Source organism: Pinus tabuliformis, chromosome 1_1, assembly GCF_031772625.1.
Source record: "Pinus tabuliformis cultivar Carrire ecotype Pingquan chromosome 1_1, CPIR1, whole genome shotgun sequence".
Lineage (NCBI taxonomy): Eukaryota > Viridiplantae > Streptophyta > Pinopsida > Pinales > Pinaceae > Pinus > Pinus tabuliformis.
In genome coordinates, this window is record NC_142297.1 from 324,241,132 (window position 1) to 324,261,902 (window position 20,771).

Below are 20,771 nucleotides of genomic sequence, written 5' to 3' on the forward strand. Positions count from 1 at the left end.
ATCCAGCGCTGGGCAGTTGGAATTAAATTCCAACAGTTAGGACTCCATTTTAAGGAAGAAATTTGAATTTGATTTTCTATCCTCCGGTCTCATCTAATCCATGACAATGGCAAGAAAGTTGAGAAATCCTCAAGTTATTCTTTTGAAGCAGATAATCAAAGTACTTCGCAAGTTTGCAAAGGGTTATAAGGCGACCAGATATGCCCTTTGTCCAGAAAAGAGTCGGTACTTCATGATGGAGGATGAGGCCCCGGGCACCTCATGCAGTGCTCTGCCCACAGATGTTCCCAAGGGACACTGTGCGGTGTATGTTGGGAAGGAACGAAGGAGGTTTATCATTCCTGCCACTTATTTCAATCATTCTCTGTTTCGAACATTGTTAGAGAAGGCCGAAGAGGATTATGGGTTTGGTCACCAGATGGGGCTCACCATTCCATGTGACGAATTTGCTTTCGAATATCTGACGTCCATGTTTGGAAAAAAAGATTATGCGGTACCTGCAAATTCGAAGCTAGATGAAGTCATTGATTTCAAAAAGGCTATGGGCAGCGCATAGGGGAGGGTCGCCAATACATGTGCGCCTTCCCCGCCACGTCGTAATACCACGCGTCAACCCACATGGCTCCGGTACGACACCTGTCCACCGTGGAGCTGGCCGTGTGGGCTATCACCTCCAACATTAAAACACGAACTTGGCGCCATTTACATGGTTGGTCTGGGCTCATTTCGACCATGTTCCATTTTCCCTTTGTCTTTCTGCTCGGGGCCGGTAGTTGGGCGAAGCCCCCCGCCGAAGATGGCGCGGGACGGCCCTGTAACCTGCGCGCATGGTGGTTAGAATCTGTGTTGGGGGAATGCTGTGTTCGGTTGACAGGGTTTGTATTGTTGCGCGCAGAGTCGTTTATTCGTGTGCTGGTGCGAAGGTTTGATGGAGTTTCTGGGTTTCTGGCTGGGACAGCGGTTCTGCTTTTCTTGTGCTTTTCCGCCTGGATTTCTTGGTCGTTCTAGAATGCAAGTTGTTTAACATGGAATGCCGGTTGTTTAGCATTTCTCTGGTGGTGGTCTTATTCGGCGATTTTGTTGTTTGGGGAGGAGTCGGTCGCCATTCTACTGAGCTTGAGGTAACATAACATTTTTAGGGTTTAGCTCTGCTATTTTTGTTGTTTTTGTGATCTCTAATGGCTTCTAATGGCTTTTTTCTTCCTGTTGCAGGTGTTGCAGGTGTGGAAAAGGACGTTGCAGGTGTGGAGAAGGTCTGGCGAGCTGTGGGGAAGGTGGGGGAGGTCGGCGACCATCCATGGCCTGTAACCGGTAGGATTTTTAATCCTACCAGCTTTACTCTGTGTTTTTCAACACAAGCATCTCTAACAGGATATTTTGTGAACTTTCTATGGCATTTTATGGCAGTATTTTGAGCAATTTTTTGAGGGTTTAGGGTTTTAGGCATTCTATGGCATTTTTGTTGTTTTAGGGTTTAGGGTTTTAGGCATTCTATGGCATTCTGTCTGTTTTGGCTGTTTTAGCCTGTTTTAGCCCTCAAAACGCTCTGTAGCTGCTCTCCCCTGACTTGCATAGCCGGCCTCGAGCAGAAAGACAAAGGGAAAATGGAACATCGTGGAAATGAGCCCAGACCAACTTTCGAAACTCTCTGTAGCTGCTCTCAATTGCCTTGTTACTGTGTTTGCTTTATAGATAAAAACGCTGCATTTTTATTGTCCCTGCTATTTTATCTTTTTCATTTGGGATATGAGGGTTTCTCTTTTCTTTCATAGAGTTCTGAGTGCTCTGCTTGAGTTCTGAGTGCTCTGCTTCGTGCTATTGTTTGTTTTATATTCGACTGCTCGGAGGGGAAGGCTCTTCTAAAGCCTCACTAAACCCTTATGAAGCTTCTTCGCAGACTTGCTACTCAGGTTGCTCTCTGGGCTACAGTGTTGTATGGAAGCCGTGGACATTTGTATGGACTTTGTATGGAAGTCGTGGACATTTTACGACCTTAATCACAGTTATACTGTTAATTTATTTATGGTTTCTTGAAGTCATAACTGTTATCTTGTTTCCTTCTATGAAAGTCTTATTCCGAATTTTACACACAAGTTGCATTCTCTATTATTTAAATTGACTTGGGCTACAGTGTTGTATGGAAGCCGTGGCCATTTGTATGGACTTTGTATGGAAGCCGTGGACATTTTACGACCTTAATCACAGTTATACTGTTAATTTATTTATGGTTTCTTGAAGTCATAACTGTTATCTTGTTTCCTTCTATGAAAGTCTTATTCCGAATTTTACACACAAGTTGCATTCTCTATTATTTAAATTGACTTGGGCTACAGTGTTGTATGGAAGCCGTGGACATTTGTATGGACATTTGTATGGAAGCCGTGGACATTTTACGACCTTAATCACAGTTATACTGTTAATTTATTTATGGTTTCTTGAAGTCATAGCTGTTAGCTTGTTTCCTTCTATGAAAGTCTTATTCTGAATTTTACACACAAGTTGCATTCTCTATTATTTAAATTGACTTCTCTGGATACTGTTTGAACGCTACTATTCTTGATTTACTCATTGTAGAATATTATGATTTCCTTATGCTGTAAAACCTTGCATAGTGCTAAGTTTTTGAGATCGTTTTCACTTGTGACGGTGCATCTCTATTTGAAGGTTATTTTGTTTTTACAGCTGATGAGTTTATATAGTCCAGAAATGGGTAGGGTTTACTGTTTTATGAACAAAGCTTCTACTCTTTTATTTCCTTTTAATATCGCTCAGCTTTTACTAGCAAACTTTATAGGATTAAATCCTTGTCAGGGTTTTGTTAGAGTTTTGTCAGGGTTTTGTTAGAGTTTCCTTGTCAGGGTTTTGTTAGAGTTGAAATGCCCGATAATGCATGCAGAGAGATTGACCGTTCTTCATGAAGAAATAGGTTCGATATCTGCTTGAGTCAGAGTGTTGGTGTTTTCAACCTGTAACTCCAGTGTCTCTCAGTAGTTATGTCTTCGGTCAGGTCTTGAGTGGGCATATCAATTTGGAACAATTTCTGTTTTTTACACCTATGACCTGGAGCATATTTTTCATCACAATTATAGGAGAGTCCATTTCTTTGGTGGTCTGCCATTTGTGTTGGAGACAACCTTTGTACTTCCAAGGGATGTGTAGGAATTGTGCTAAGTTGGAATATTTGATTCTGCAAACAGATTTCTATGCACTTTTGAAACTTTTCTTCCTAGTTGCTTGGGGAACAGGGATATAAGGAGTGTAGAGCTATCGGGAGAGGAGAATGTGTTGATAATAGTGATATATTTGTAGGGTGCTGGTGTCCATTGTAGCTGTTGAATTGTCTAGATTGTGTACCTCTGAATGTAAATTTCTTGTAATATGTGAAAAGAATATTGAATCAAAACCCTCCTTGACCCGTATATAGCACATGACCTACTGAAATTTTAAATTTATGGAGTCAGTATAATCTCTATTCCAAAAAACATAATTATTGTTGCTTAGTTGCCATGCATTAGATACTGTGAACACTCTTATCAAGAGCCAATTCAATCCCTTTAAGAATGGCATGTGCTTCTGCCTGATTGTTGATCTTTCCTAAGGTTCATTCAAATTTTAAACATTATTTATCTCCAGCGTTGATGACAAGACCCACAATTGCAGTTACCCTGGATTTCCTTTCGGTACACTGATTTCCTTTGAATCTCTCTTATTTTTGCAATGCCTAGTTTTGTGCAGGGAAGTTTAAATTACAGGAAAGCTTAACATGCTGTAGATTTTGAGCTCTGAAGCAATTTTGTGGGATTTTTGTATACCTACTGCTTTGGAATTTCCTTCTTACATGTATTAGAGGCAATTCATAATTTTTCTGTACCGTAATACACTGTTATAGATCAATATTAACCCAGAACTCATAAGTGTAAAAAGGGATCTAAAGAAACAGAGACATGATTCTCTTGATGCTTAAAAGATCCCATCTTAAGATGGGTCTACGCTGGTTTATATTTTGTAGATTTATAAATTATTGTAATTGTCAAACAATTGATCTACTCATGAAGGAAAATGAAAAAGGTGAATAGGTGCTTAGAAAAGAATTAATGACTAAGCCACAATTCGTCATATAGCTGATTAGGTTACTGTGCACCCAAATTTCTCAATTGCTTTTGGAAAGTTGATGTAACAAGATGGAACAATATGATTCTCATAGTTGTTCATCAACTGATTTGATTAATTTAGATACTTCCATCATTTTTACTGACACATATAAAAACACATGCTCTTTATAAGTTGGGCATACTCCACGGTGGACAGGTGTCGTACCGGAGCCATGTGGGTTGACGCGTGGTATTATGACGTGGCGGGGAGGGCGCACATGTATTGGCGACCCTCCCCTAGGTGATTGATAAAAATCATAACTATGTTCTTTATTGTATTTCTAGTTTCCAGCAATGTAAAGTTCTTATTCATTCTAATTCAATCAATAACATGCTAAGTATAGAGTTCCTTACTACTAGTGCCTCGTACATTAGAAGCGAGCAGGAGGTGTTTCTAATTGTGAGTGTAGACTTCTATTCAGTGTTAAGTGATTGTAAACTTGCCCAGCACTGTCATCACATTATAACGGTCCACTTATTGGAGCCATAAGTGAGTTTAGAGCTTTGTACAGTGCGCACAGAATAACTTATAGAAATAGTTTTATCATAATTAATATTTTACAGAAAGACATATTCCATTGAAAATTTCTTATCAACACACAGTTAGGTTGCCACAAGAAATCACTACTAGGTTGTAAGCCAAAATGTTGCTGTGCCAAGAAAAAGATACGATCCATCCAAAATCCACATCATAATGTGGTTAGAACCGAAAACATATGACACCCCTATTCTTTATGGCCCTGAGAATCTTGAGTGCCAAAACTCCCTGAGTTACCTTCTTGAGCCAGGTAGGTTGGCCTACCAGTCAAGGGCTGATTAGGAAATGGTCGATTGTTGCCATATGATTGATTCCAATTTGCAGCTTCCAACCATGGAGGTATTGAGTACCCATACCTCACATTTGCACTACTGACCCCTGCATTAAGTGGAGGTGTGTAATGAGCATACAGAGAATTGACACCAGCTCTGGTAGGAACAAGGCAAGTGGGTAAACCCTCGGTTTGATAGTGGGGCACTTGAATGTTTATGAGATCTTGGAATAATGGTGTATTATCTGCAATGGAGTCCAATGAGTTTGAAATAATCCTAGTTTCATCAGCTATTCTTGTATCGTTGATCATCCCTTGTTCCTTTTCAAGCATTTGTTGTGCCTTTCGTTTTTCCTTTTCCTGTCTTGCCATTTGCTTTTGTTGGTCCTTAACTTGCCTTGCTTTATCTCTTTCAATCCTTTCTTCTGCTCGCTGTTGTGCTGCAACAATCCTTGCTGCCTTCTTCTCCTTGACCATATCCTTCTTTTTCTGTTTTAATTCTTGCATTTCAAGTTTCTTTTTTTCTGACTCAACTAACAGGTTTATATAGTCCTCTGAGGTGAGTAGCTGTGAGCTTCGGCCCAGACGAAGACTACCCGGTGCACCTTGCGTTTTTCTCATTGATACTCTCTCTACTGGTAGCTTTAGGAACCGTCCAAGTGTCTTCTCCACCCCTTCCACCTGCATGTCATTGCTTGGTACTTCCCTTTCAGTATCTGTTGGAACTGATTGAACCATATCATTATCTTCATTTGATGCCTCATTATGTCCTTCATCTTCTTCCATTGATCTATTGTCCACAAAAAAATGAACAATTTCACTGTTCAATTCTGCTGGTTGTGAGGGCATGTTCATGCTTTCTTCATTGGTTGCTGAGACACTATGTGCATTCAAATTGATCATTGCTTCTGCTAGCCATGAAGGTGGGGTTACTTGGCTTGGCAATGTCAATTGGTCATTGTCAACTGCATGTTCAACAATATCATTAGCAATATCAGCGACAGGAATTTGATGTTCTTGAGTTGGTGGAACAATCTCCATGTTACTAGGAATTTGTTCATTGTTATATTGTGTTTCACACACAGTTTCATCATCTTCAGCATATAACTGTCCTTGAGACAGGGAAATCATATTACCAACTGCAACAACATCATCTTGGTCATCTACTTCTTGCACTTCAACACATGTTTGGACATTCCCTTCTTCCTGACCATCCACATGAAACGCTTGGCTACAACCAGTGTCATGCATAAGAGCATCATAGTTCAGTGGCCAGATTCCTGTCCTCCTAAAGCCAGCCTTGATATTTGATGGTGTCAAAGCCCTTTTAAAAGCTTTACTTGCAAGCTCTGCTAGCTCAAACCTTTTCACCTCAACCCCTGGATTCTTTGCCATCCATGCAGCACGCTTCGACCTGAAATAGTTCTTGAAAGGGCCAAACACACTAACATCAAGGGGTTGCAGCCTATGAGTGGTATGAGCGGGCAATGTCAACAGGTCGATGCCTAAATTGTTTGCTTCCTCAATTGTTTGTACAGCCATGTGGCTCCCATGGCCATCTAATATCAAAAGGTGTCTGTTATTAGGCGAGACGCCACCTGGTACCGATGCAGCAAAGTGAAAAAGCCAACTTAGAAACAGTTCTTTAGTCATCCATGCATGGGGATGTGCAGCCATGCATGCACCTGGTTCACAGTTCTGTATATAGTTTTTCAGTTGATTTTTACCTTTGAATAGATAAAATCCTGGGATTGAAGTACCAATTGCATTAACACAACATAAAATAGTTATCCACTCCCTGCTCTTGGGCAAAATCTTTGGCACATTTCGGCTCCCTCTCTTGGCAATTACCCGCATGCCACAATTCCTCCCTGCCTGTAAACCTGTTTCATCACAGTTCCATATATGGTCTGCTCCATAAGAATGTTTATCATAAGCACTAGAAAGTGTGTCATAGAATTTTTGCACAACTGCAGGGCGCAAATTTAATGCTCTGTCTCTGTCAAGGCCCTCAGCAGTACGCAATACAAGTTCTGGATGCCTTGTTTTAAACCCAAACCACCATGATTTACCAGGAAACCCATCTTTGAATGGGTTTGGCCTCCCTTGACAGATTTGAGCAACTGTTGATTTGAGTTGTATCAACTCTAGCCCATGTCCCAGTTGGGCCATCTCTTTACACCACTCAACCACCTCGGCCTCCTCATCCTCAGTCATAACTGTAAGAGGCCCTCTACGTTTTGTATGAGTCAGTCCATTTATCCAATAATGTATTGACGAGGGAGGAATACCATGTTTTTTTGCAGATGCCCGAACTGAGTATCCATTAAACTCTATGTCGTCAATTGCAACTAACATTTGTTCTTTTGTCCATCCTCTTATAGCACTGATCTTTTTAGTTGAGCTTGCCCCTTGGACTGTTGTTGATGGTGGTTCTGTGGCTGATGGTGTGTTAACATCAGCGGCTGTCACATGGTCATCTTCAACAATGTTCCCTGGTGCATTGCTGGCATCGACATCAGCTGGCCTGTCATCATCAGACGATGTGCATCGCAGCTGCGCACCCCTTGTCACTCTCCTGCCACTTCTCCTTCTACGAGCAGAGTAACTTCCTTTTGCCATAGATGCAACAACCTGTAAAATTATTGCATGCATTTAGACATTAGAATATATGTTAAATTATGCTTTATTACTTCTGCAAAAATTACTTTTCCTCTATTACAGGAAATTATCAAAACATTTTGGATACAGAGCTTGTTACAGGAAATTATCAAATGTGAAGGAGATACGTGCTACTAAAATAGTTACACTTCCTCCATACAAATATGTTATTTTCCATTTTTATTAGGCTAAAAAGAAGTGTGGGTGGGGAACTGATTATCAGTTTGCTCACTCAGAAGAAGAACTTCAAAAGGGTCAGCCCGAACTTTCTATTTTTGGTCAGAAACTAGAAACAATTTATGGCAATGCAATAAGTTCCAACATTTATGACGAGGTAAATAATTATAAAATCAAGTTGTCCATGCATTATGAGAAAAAGGGAACCTATTCAAATGGGTTGAAGTGCAAATTTTCCCATGGACACAATGAGCTTAGGCCTTTAGGTCACAGATTCATGCAACAATTTGTCCTAACAAAGCATTTTTTTTCAACGTTGTCAAAGAAAGACTCAATTTGTTGATTTTGTCCTGATAGAGCATTTGTTTTCAGCTGTCAAAGAAAGACTCAGTTTTTTGATATTTAACAAGGATCGAATTTGTAACTTTTTTGGCCATGAATATTTCACTGAGATTGTGTGTTGAATTTCAATTTGATAAGAGATGAAATATTTCAGAACAAATATTATTCTATAGTTGCTAACAATTTGAGGATATTTAATGCTATTCCTAATTTTCTCTACATTTTTGGAATTAAAAAATCTTGGTCTTTGATTCCTTCTACTTGTTTACCCATGATCAAATTCTATTACCAATTGAAAATTATGTTACCCACATTTTTCATTTTTTCAGTAAGGACAAAACATTTTGGATACAGAGCTTGTTACATTATGATTCTATGGTCTCCCAGGTGTCATAGGCAAATGGTTTTACTTCAGTTTAATTGAGTTTCATTGCAGTCATTTATTTTTTTATATTTTTTCATATAATTTATTTACTTATTTTGAATATTGTGAAGAACAATCTTTGCTCCAAGATTTCTCTCCATTATCTGTGACTTAATTTACAGTGCTGAATTATGTAAATCCCCATTCCTTTGGTCCAACTTTTACAACTCCGTATGGCTCGGGCTCTCCATACCCTAAGGTCTCGAGCTCAACGAGGTGAAAAGATATGAAGGCCAATAAGACTGTCATCTGATATGTTACTTATAATTGTGTTTTCTCATTATCTAAAATCTTACAGTCATCTAATCCAATAAAGAGAAATGGTCATCTGCTCGGGTTTCCATTCTAAGATACCATTCCCCAGTTCTATGGTCCATTCATCAGTAGTATAAATTCACTTATTTGCAGTCTTTCGACTCAATATCAAAATGTTTGCTTTCTCAATAGCTTCATGCTTCTGAAAATATGTGAAAAATATGTGAAAAATTACTAAGTTTATCAGAGTCATTAAAGTTACAATTCGTTTATGTTCTATGTTTTAACTCATCCATGTTCACTCGGATCTTGTCACTTCTGAATTGCCCAAAATCGGATGGTTCACACTAGGAGTACAGTTTGACATCGGCTGGCATTCTTTCTTTTACAATAACCTTTCCTTCTTTCTGACAGGAGGTCTTATAATAATATAGTTGTCGACCAGTAAAGTAAGTCAAGCAAGCCAGTTCGGTAGCTGTCCAACGAGCAAAGGCTTCTTTCTTTAGAGTGCTGCCCGCCCCCTTCTTCATTCATTCATTTAGGCCCGACTAGGAGTGGATCCAGGGAACCTGGCTCGGGAACAGCTTCTTACTAGTAGGGGCTAATCAAAATAAGAGAGTCCAATCTCTGAAATAGAGCTTAGTCTCTCCCCATAGTAGTATACTAGTAAAAGGCGTAGATTATGACTTGATCCAATAGAGTCAGAACACCTTTATATCTAAAAGAAATGGTGCTCGATGAAACGATCCAGATTCCACACTATGTTGTGGGCTGGGGGAGAGCTGCTCTGCGAAGCTAGGCGTTCAGTGTTCTTATGGAGGAACCATAGAACCCAAGCCATAATAAAGGTTCAATTCCTGTAAGCTAAGGTTCAAGGTTCAATTCCTGTTAGGTAAACAAGCTATCGCTAAATTCCTGTAAGCTAAGGTTCAAGGTTCAATTCCTGTAAGCTAAGGTTGAAGGTTCAATTCCTGTTAGGTAAACAAGCTATGACTACAGTACTAGCACGACATACGTAACATTTGGACATACGTAACATTTGTGATATGTAAGTTGTAATCCCTATGAAGTTGATGATCGAATAATTCGTGTAAGCTAACCTTCAATTCCTGTAAGGTAAGCAACCTGTGACATTGATTAGATGGATACGACTGTATTCGATAGCTTAACTCTATAAGCTAGAACACATACATAAACTCTGTATAAAAAAAGTTAACTGTAACTGTATAGGTTAACTGTCACCACCCTATGGACAGAACTGTAATGTAAGAAATCTGATAAATGAATGGAAAGAACTGTAATGTAAGAAATTTGATAAATGAAAACAATAAAAACAGAACTGTAAGAAGAATGAGTTGTAATTCATATAACTGACTTGAATATATTGGCTACTGTTCTGTGATGTTGTCTTGAAGTTTGCTGAATAGTTTGAAAGCATAAGATGCAACTTCAACAGTGGGTGGACTTCTTTTATAGTTTTGGGGACTTGATTTTAATTGGTGGACATGGATGCACATGGATTGCAATGGCTTCATTTTGAATGTGTGGTATGGATTTAATTTGCTGTGATCTAATGGTTGGGAATTGTTTATTTGTTGATCCATGTGCTTTGATCTGTTTTAATGAGAAATAGAGTGAGTTGGGTGTCATTTATTGCAGTTATTGGGTCTGGGTGTCATTTATTGAACAAAGTGGATTTAATTGTTATTGGGTTGAGTGTCATTTATTGAACAAATTGGATTTAATTGTTGTTGGGTTGGGTGTCATTTATTGAACATAGGGTGTTTAGTTGTTGAACAACACAGCAGTTATGGCTGACATACATTCCTTTTGTTATGTGCAGGTAGGCATATTTATTTGGGATGCAAAGTTGCAGTTCTGATGAGTGGGGGTTGAAGTGACTGCTGTTTTGTACTTCTGGAATAGACCAGTTTGGAAGCCTTTATGGCTCTAGCTGTTTTCTACTTGGGTCAATATGTTTTGCAATATTAAATAGTTAAATACTATTTATGGACAGTTGTGGGCCCAGTCAATATATGGGTGATTTTTGGACATAATTTAAAACTTATTTAAACATAATGTTATTTATTTCTGTTTAAATATTGGTTTCAAAAGTCTTAATCACTGGTGGTTTGGTGGGACCAGTATTATATCAACTACTGGTCCCTGCACAAGAATAGGAATCTCTCCCCTACTAACTGTACAGAATTATGCAATTTATTGTTCCCGTACACTCTTTTAACACGAGAGTAGGTCAACCGTCATATCCTCTGCAACATTTGCCGTCTTTAAGGATTGAAACATGAATCAATATTCTCGAATTTCAGCAATCTCAGGATGCGTGGAAGTGGAAACGGCCAGGTCTAAATCCAGACACTTCTGCCGGAGTTATTTTCCAGGGAAAGGAGCATATGGAATTAAACATCAACCAGAGAGCCTTTATCTAAAATTTGGCATAGCAGTCATGCTGAAATTGGAAACCCTTATTGGGGGCTCATGAGATTAATTTTCTCTCCCTCCGAGATGTATATATTTTTGAGGAAGATTAATGATATCGGAGGCCCTTATTGACAGCGGCCGAGATTGATTTTATCTCTCTACAGTGTACATATTTCAGAAAATATTAAACGTTTGCAAGATATACGATACGTTATTAGATTTGTTTTTACTTTTTACATCGTCTACTCTTTTGTGGCGTTAGTTGTCATTAGACTTGACCGAGTTCTAGCTTGTGTCCTGGCTTTGATGTTCATGGTATTAGAGTTGATCATGTTCCAGCCTGGGTCATGAACCTGAACTGAGAGTCAATTTATCTAATTTTAGTGGTTATTTCCGGACAGGAGGGCACATAATTTCATATCAACTGTAATCAACTTTTGCAGTTAATAAATGGTTTGGCTTTATTATAATTAAGATTAATCAAGTATAGAAATACGAAGGTGAATGATGCAAATTTGTAACCATTAAAATACTTACTATCATTTTTATATAATTATTTCTAATTATAGATTTTGATTATTATAATGGTAGTAATTAACTTATGGTTTGGTTTCTCGAACTTTAACGAGCTAAGAGATGTTAGATTTTCACACTCATTTTATTGGGATGGGTTATTTCGTATTTTTATAATTCTTTGTAATCATAGAATTTGATGATTATAATGGTATTAATTAACATATGGTTTATTCAATCTTAACAAGGTAAGAGATGTTGGATTTTTACACTCAATTTATTGGGAATGGTTATTCAGTGGGATCACTCAAAAATTAATGATAATAGTTTGAAAGTTTACTAATCCCTGTGGGTTTTGGTGTAATAGAATTCTTTTACATTTCATTTATATGCTCCAAAAATATTGTGATATTTGCTAACTTAGAAGATCAAGGATAGGTAGTGTAGCAATTATTTGTAACTAATATCGAATGTGATTATATGATCAATAATTTCATAAAAGATAATTTTATGGTGTTTTGGTAATTGACCAATGCCCACTTTCACTACAAAATTCATGAATTTTTTTAATGCCCGTGGGTGTCCCTTCAAAATAAAAATAAAAAATAAAAATTATGTTCTAAATAGAAAATATAATTTAAAAAAAATGAATATGTTGTACAGTAATTAGAAGTAAAAAGAAATGTGAATATTTAAATTTTATTTTTTTCAAAAATATTTGAAAAAGAGATTTAAATAAACTATTTGAAGATCTATGTTAACTAATTAATGTTGATATCAACTTCATATATATCTATATATATAAAAACATAAGTTTTTATCGTTAAAATTTTTATTAAGGCATATATATATTTTATTTAGCATTGAAAAATACATTTTAAACAATGAAAAATAACACATTGTATTTAACATTCAAACAAAAGTTACTTGTAAATAGATCACATTGGAATTTTTTAGATAATCACTAGTGTAACTCATCATCCCTTACTCTCTTAAGGTCAAATAAACCATATAATCTTGATGAATGATAATCATATTGACCATCATTATTCTCTTAAACTCTTTTTCTAAATAAAAAAAACAAAAAACACTATTTGTAGCATCCCTAAGTAACTCAACGTAAATTAAACAGTTGAGAGATAGTTATGAATCAGTTATTAACTAATTCTTGATATGCATGAAACTGAATGAGGGGAGAAGACTCGCACGGGGAACATCTCTTCGGGTCAATGAACATTTCTTCCTGGAAGGCCGTAGCTTGTAAGGCAGCGTTAAGTGTCTTTTATTCCACAAATTTGAGCTCATGTTTACTGTCAGTTAGCTGTTGTTATTTGGCCCCTAAAACCATTAGTCCTAGAATGATTAACCTGTAAATCGATCACTAGAGGCCGAATCTTCCAGACTTGTAGAAATGAATATAGTCGAAGTGGTAGTGTTGCACTTCGAAGAGAGATAAGTAACCTGGTTAACCTGTTGGGAAGCAACGTTTTATGATAAGCTTTTGGAGGGAGAGAGCGGTATTGGGTTCATCGAATGATTCGATGCCTCGAGTTGTAATGTTAGATTTGCAGGCCAAATACGTGGGTTTTTTGCAAATAACAACCATCGGCTTGACGATTGCTGGAGATACGTTTTGGTCAGTGAGAGGATGGCTCTTGAAAAAACACTGATCTAGGCCACAACAGTTGGAGAAGGAACCATCGAGGGGAGAGTTGTTATTCCCCAAATGCGTTAGTGTTACTGTTGCTACCCAAACCCTTGTTGGGCTATTCTTTTTTATTACAAGTTGTTTCCAGTTTGTGGCTGGTGTTACGGAACAAATCAGGCATATGATGTTCAAAGGCTTTTCAAGACATAGTTCTGACAGGTGATGGAGGCAAGGAGGCTGCCATGAAAAGATAAGTAACTTGCTCGCTTTCTTGAACAAAAAGATTTAATATTTTATATGTTTTTCTTGGTAGAGAAAGAATTTTAGTGCATGCAGTAAAAGAATGCTTATTTTATATGTTTTCTTGGTAAGAAAATATGTCCATGCATGCAGTAAAAGAATGATTATTCTATATGTTTTCTTGGTAAGAAAATATGTTTGGTAAGAAAATATGTTAATGCATGCAGTAAAAGAATGATTATTTTGTATGTTTTCTTGGTAAAGAAAATATGTTAGTGCATGCAGTAAAAGACTGAATATTTAATATGTTTTCTTGGTGAAAGGATATACGCTAATGGCATTGTGATACTAGCTAATTTCTAAGTTCATGTGAAATAATTATGCATTACATGCATGATAGAATTAGCTAATGATGTGCTTCTAGGCTCATAGATATTTATTTCTATAGTTTTCTTTTTAGGAAAGTGTGCATACTTCATGTATGAAGATGATGGCTTTTATGAGAAGATCTCTTGAAACAAAAATAGAGTTTCCTATTTTTGAAAGACATATGAATAGTGTTCATATCATACCAAGAATCCATACTTGTTTCATGGAAAGATTTATGTGCATTGAAGTAAAAGTAATTGTGTTAGGAAAAACACATGTTGCATGCACATAAGGGTAGCTATTGTGACTGTGGAAGTATGATTTTGTATGATTTTGTGTGTACGTAGAGAAAGTGATTATGTTAACTTTCTTGAAAATAATAATCTCTTGAAAAGTTTGTCTTGTTAGATGAGTTGTGTCGATTTCTTGGTTTTGATGCATAAAGGGTAAGTTAACCTTGTTATTGTATCTTAATAAAGATGGATATCTAATTAATTTCTTGGAAAGGAAGCATGAGAAACCCTCATATAGGAAGATAGAGAAATGAGGTTATAATGACTTCCTTTAAGAAAGAAGTATGTGGTTTGTTGTATGAAATGATGGTAGTATTCTAGTGAAGGGAATATGTATTGCATACATTAAAGAAGGGCTAATATGATAAGCTATGGTATGCACAAAGAATAGTCATTGTGATATGGAGTTATGTTCTTTGTATGTTAGAGAGACTATGTTGAGTTCTCGAAAAATAACTATGTGAAAAGAACATATGTGCTTAAGCATAGAAATAACAGTTTATTACATGTATGAAGATATAACGATTATGTTATACATGTTAGTAGAACTAAAGAGTTAGACCTCTTAAAGAGAATTATGCATTAGTGTAAATAAACATGGTGGAGGTCAAACAATATTTACTTGAGTATATGTACTAGCTATATAGTATGTCATGCTTGCTCATGCATATGAGTAGATGTCAAAAGATCTCTTTTAGAGGTTGCTTATTGATTGATTAATATGGTATCTAATCTTGTTGCCAAGCTTGTTGATGACTACATTGATAGGAAACGATGGCAGATGGTGCCAAAGGAAAGTGATGTTAACATTGTGGCAGAAAAGTGATCAATGGTCCATGCAGATGAGTTCGAGTTGTAGGAATGTACATTGCTAGAACAATCATACCACAAGGAATGTTGTATGTGGCGGTATGTAAGTAAAAGATTACATGAAAATTGTATTAGCTTTTAGCTAATTATGTGACAACTTAATGATAATTCATTGTAATGATTTTATAACAATGGTTAAGGGATGGAATCCCTTATAAGCCATTGAGTGAGGGGTGAAATCCCTCACTAGCGTTTAATAATAAGATTAAATGTTTGCTGGTTTTCAACCTACGAGGTTTCCAGGGTATATCAGTGTTCAATGGTGTGATTTCCTTTTCTGTTAGTTGGATGATGTTGAATCCTTGATGATGATGTTCCCTTAGTTGATGTGATAATCATAATGTCCTAGTATGTGATTATTTAATATGGCTAAGGATATCATGAAATGGATGCAAGGATTCATGAGACAATTTATGTTATTACACTACCACAGTGATGGTGAATGGTTATGCAACTTACTGTCTTCTATTGCAATTTACTTGATGTACTAATGAACATAATATCTAATGGTTAATGAGGAATTGTGGAGTTTTGAATGTGATAATTACTTGTGGGTAATTTTTATAAAAAAATTCTAACTCCCTACTTTTACATGCGAGGTTACGGGGGTATGTGACAAGTGGTATTAGAGCTAAAGGTTGCAGCACTGGCGCCTTTGGGAATTGGTAAGCAAAAATGAAATTGGGGTGTGCCATCAATGGGAATTAACTCAGGTATGAGTTTAACCATTCACATATTGATTTACGTAGTACACTACTTTCGTCATGATAAGTGTGATTCGTGTTTAAACTGCTTTGAGTAGTAAGTAAAAAAGTTGCTGCATAACTATGTTCATGACATTGGATTCCTGATGAGGATAAAAGACAATAAAAATCATGTCACGCTTATGAACAATATTCAACACTCATTGAGGAAAGTGACAATCAACTACCAACTTTTGATTTCAAAATATGGCAATAACAATGATGCATTTATTGAACAAGATTGAAGTTACAATGAACAAAATTTAATGAGGCAAGGCATGAATATAAATTATGGGGAACATCCTTGAATAGGAGAAAAATTGTTTTAAAAGGACATTAGAAGAACCCCTTAGATATTGAAAACATGCAATGAGTCAAGCAGCGAGAATTGATTGTCATAACTAATTTTGATTAAGTTTTGCCATGGTTTCATTAAGATGATTGGTAGTTGTGATTGGTTAGTGTTGTTTGACTAAATAATAGCACTTATGTGCATGAATTGAATTTGATTTAAGCTTATCACAATTTGCAAACAAGTGATTTTGGTAGTTACTTCTTGTATTGGTCTGTTGATGGCAATAAATTGTGGGAAATTGGAAATGTTTAGATTGTTACCTCAACTATCATAGGCATTTACATAGTATTGAATATTTGAATATACTTTTATGCATGATAGTATTGTGCTGCAACTAAAAAGATTAGGGAAGTGAATACTTGTTAAAGGATGCATATGTATAGCTAATGTTGCTAATGGGATTAAGTAGTGGTAGCTTAATGGCAACAAGAAAACTCGTCACGTAAAATGTTGCAATGAGAATTGCAATCATAAATGAGAAAGAATAATGTTATATGATATGCATGATTGTGTTATTTGGAAACCAGAATGCATACAACATGTATGTCAGTTGTGTTTCCCGTCAATCTAGATGTTGTGGACCCATGTTGAGGGTTAAGTGTAGATGCATGGTGTACATGCATGGTTGTTTGTTAATGATAATGATCATATGGTTCATTATGTAGATTACTTTGGGAAAGAGTGATAACGGAGAAATCTAACATGCCAGACAGTTGCAGATAGATGTGATAGGCTAGAATGCCTTGGGTTGATGGCAGTTACCAGCCCAGAGGGGTTGATGGTACTTGTCTGCCTGGATTGTGAAAGGCTGGAATGCCTTGGGTTGATGGCAATTACCTGCCCAGAGGGGTTGATGGAACTTGTCTGCCCGGATTGTGAAAGGCTGGAATGCCTTTTGTTAATGGCAGTTACTTGCCCGGAGGGGTGGATGGTACTTGTCTGCCCAGATTTCTTCTCCCTAGAGATAAATTATCTCAATAAGGGAAAAGAGTTTATGTGGTCATTAGAATTCTTGAGCTGGTTGGCTAGTGGAATTCCATGTTAGACCTGGTAAGGTCTCTATCAAAGAAACTGCCTGGATGTGAAAATGACTCGATCTGGTTGTGGAAACTAGTTTCTATGGGTTGGGAATTCTTTAGCCTATTGTGGTCCCATAGCTAAAGGAATTAACTAATCAGCTATATGTTATGTTAAAAAGGAATTTTACATATAGTTGTGTAAAATATGCTATGTACATTTAACAGGAAATGAGCTTAGTTCTCAAAAAGGAGTTATTGGAAATTTTAATTCCTTTATTGTATTACTAATCTTGTGGAAGTATTAGTAGGGGCTAAGACAATTTTCACTTGATGCAATGATTGACTGTTTTAATGATTAGACAGCTAGGTGCTCTTTTGGTACTTTTAGAAGTATTTGTGGATGTCTTTAGTTAGAGTTAATTCTATGTGCATGTGGAGCAGTGATGAGCTCTTAAGTACTTGTAAAAGTACTGTGATTTAAAAATCATCTAACGTTGCACAAATGATTGATAGTTAAAAGTAGTTCCTTTGACTCACAATATTATGACTAATATGATTGAATTTGTTGTCACATATTACATGATTACTTACCATGGAGGGTTGATGGGCTGTTCAACCACTATTAAAATTCTTACGCGAAAGTGCTCATGATTTTCGAAGAGTAGATGGTAAGTAATGGTAAGTTGATATAGAGTTTGGTTTTTCAATTTGAATAAGGGCCAAGTGGTGGCAATTAGAACTTGCATATTTTTGCAATTATGAATGCTTATGACTATTGATAATTATGAATATTGATCTTTCTTATGATTATATCATTACTATTTTGTTTTTTGTCATTTCTTGGAATGAAATCTTTGATTTTAAAAGAGGAAGGATCACATTTTGTGTGGTTTAGATGGTAATACCATGAGTAAAATCTAAAGTTCCAACGAAAGATGAACACCGAGGACGGTGTTCCTGTTAAGGGGGGGAGTATGTAACATCCCTAAGTAACTCAACGTAAATTAAACAGTTGAGAAATAGTTACGAATCAGTTATTAACTGATTCTTGATATGCGGGAAACTGAATGAGGGGAGAAGACTCACGCGGGGAACATCTCTTGGGGTCAATGAACGTTTCTTCCTTCAAGGCCGTAGCTTGTAAGGCATCATTAAGTGTCTGTTATTCCACAAATTTAAGCTCATGTATATTGTTAGTTAGCTGTTTCTATTTGGCCCCTAAAGCCATCAGTCCTAGAACGATTAACCTGTAAATCGATCACTAGAGGTCGAATCTTCCAGACTTGTAGAAATGAATATAGTCGAAGTGGTAGTGTTGCACTTCGATGAGAGATAAGTAACTTGGTTAACCTGTTGGGAAGCAACGTTTTATGATAAGCTTTTGGAGGGAGAGAGCGGTATTGGGTTCATCGAATGGTTCGATGCCTCGAGTTGTAATGTTAGATTTGCAGGCAAAATATAGCCTATCCATCAGAGATTATTGCATTTCCCTCAGAAGTTTCTCTTGCAGATTCGGTCCAGCTGCTGGCTAGCTGAGCATCTCCCTCAAGAAATTGTGGAATTCCACAGGGAAACCAACTTTCCCTCTAGAAATTGCACAATTCTGTCTGGCAGCTTGCTGGGCTCCAGAATTACGCAAATCTTCTTATCAAGCCTCACATAGAAAATTGCACAATTCTTCTCGATAGGGTTGCTCAACCCACGAATTGCACAGTCTTGGGAAATAGTCAGCTACTCTTCCCAGAAATTGCACAAATCTCCTGGGCGGCGAGTCCATATCCCTTATAGAAATGCACTTTTTTTCCAACAATTTAGCAGGCTCTTGCATGTGCAATTGGGTTGACAAGTTCCACCCGGGACCAAAGAAACTTGACTTGCATGCATGACTTGTTTTTTTCCTCGAATAGAAGAAGGAAACATGCAAAAGTCATCCCTTGATTTAGGGAGCTAATTTTAGTAGCTAGAGGTTACATGAAAAGATCGTTTTAGAATATTTCCTCCAACTGTCGCTTTTTCCTATGTGTGGCATGCACGTCATGAGCCTAAACTTATCTATTTGACGCATTAGAGCTCATTTCTTCACAGCGATCTTGGAGCTCTGACATCCCACAACACATCTAAGACTCTTCAACACATCCAACTCATCTATTCACAGGTAAGTGGTCTCAGCTTGTATTTTTCAACATTTCTATCACTTTCTGTGTTTTCGCTTGTGTGAGAGTTGTTTGCTTGATCTCTGTGAACACTTGTTGTTGATTAAATGTATAATAGCTTCTACTAGAACCATTTCAGTTTTCATTAGCATCTCACTGTTTTCGTATGCATAAAACTATTTTGCATGAAATGTTGTCGAATCGGCGACTCGCTTTACCCACATGCATGTTGTTCTATTTTCTGAATATTTCATTCAATGTTTGCATGCATGATCAATAACTTCTATTTACACTCAATATCACCATGCATTCACTTTCACATTTGCTTTCAGTTTCCCGTCAGCGGGTCTGGGTAGCCTTGGCCTGGGCTCTGCCTCACCAAGACATAATTGCGCAATCCAGAGAGGGAAGGCTTTGTATTCCTCTCAGGAAATGTGCATTTCTGCCCAGTGACTGTCCTCCAAGATTTATTTGCACAATTCTAAGGGAGAGGGAACTACTGGACCAGAAAATTACCCAATGAAGTCATCGAGCTTGCAGCCATGCTAGCTGGAATTACGCATTGTGCAAATCTAGTATCCAGTCAGGCCTCCTAGATAGCCCAGACTGGATTTTGCACAGTTCTGGTAGCTAGTCACCCAATCTCCTAAAGGAAATTTCATAATCCTTGTTAATCAATCCCCAAGTATGTGTTATGTCGTTCCACAAATTTGTTTTGGTTGTCGCTGACAGATTTCTGGCCTTTCATGTCGCTTTGTTTCTAGATCTTTCAAGTGTTCATCTACCTCTTAATAGTACAGGATCAATGGCCTCCATGAAAGTAGGATCAAAGGAAGCTGATGGAAGTGCAACTAGAGCAGCAGTTGAGTGAGTGTCCGCAAGTCTACCGATCTATGAAGATACCAAGTTGATTCTAGACAAGGAAATCAAGTTAAAATGAAAATAGGTCAATGATGCATTTGCAAGAACATTTGGGGAAGACCTCAAAGACCGTGAGGTATATATGAACATTCACAAGTCTAGCTTGGACATATTTCATGCAGATACCTCACGTTTCCATGCACGAACATGATACACTGGATCATCTCACACACTGATCCTGAGACGATGACCTTGAACAGGATCAATAGGAGGAAGATTGCAACCTTCAGGGAATGGGATTATGATGAAATGTATCAGATGTCAGAGCTCGTGGTCATCATGGAGATTCCCTTCAGCATACCCAACAACAATGCCAACTCCAGGATGACACCCAACCAGGTCTACAATATGAAGATACTGTTGAAGGCATATCAATACTTGGTCATCTT

General features: G+C 37.3%; 1 pseudogene; it reads left to right on the top strand.

Moving 5' to 3' along the window:
* The first annotated feature begins 106 nt into the window (after positions 1–106).
* Positions 107–556, top strand: LOC149212874 (protein SMALL AUXIN UP-REGULATED RNA 10 pseudogene; annotated as a pseudogene).
* The last annotated feature ends 20,215 nt before the right edge of the window (positions 557–20,771 follow it).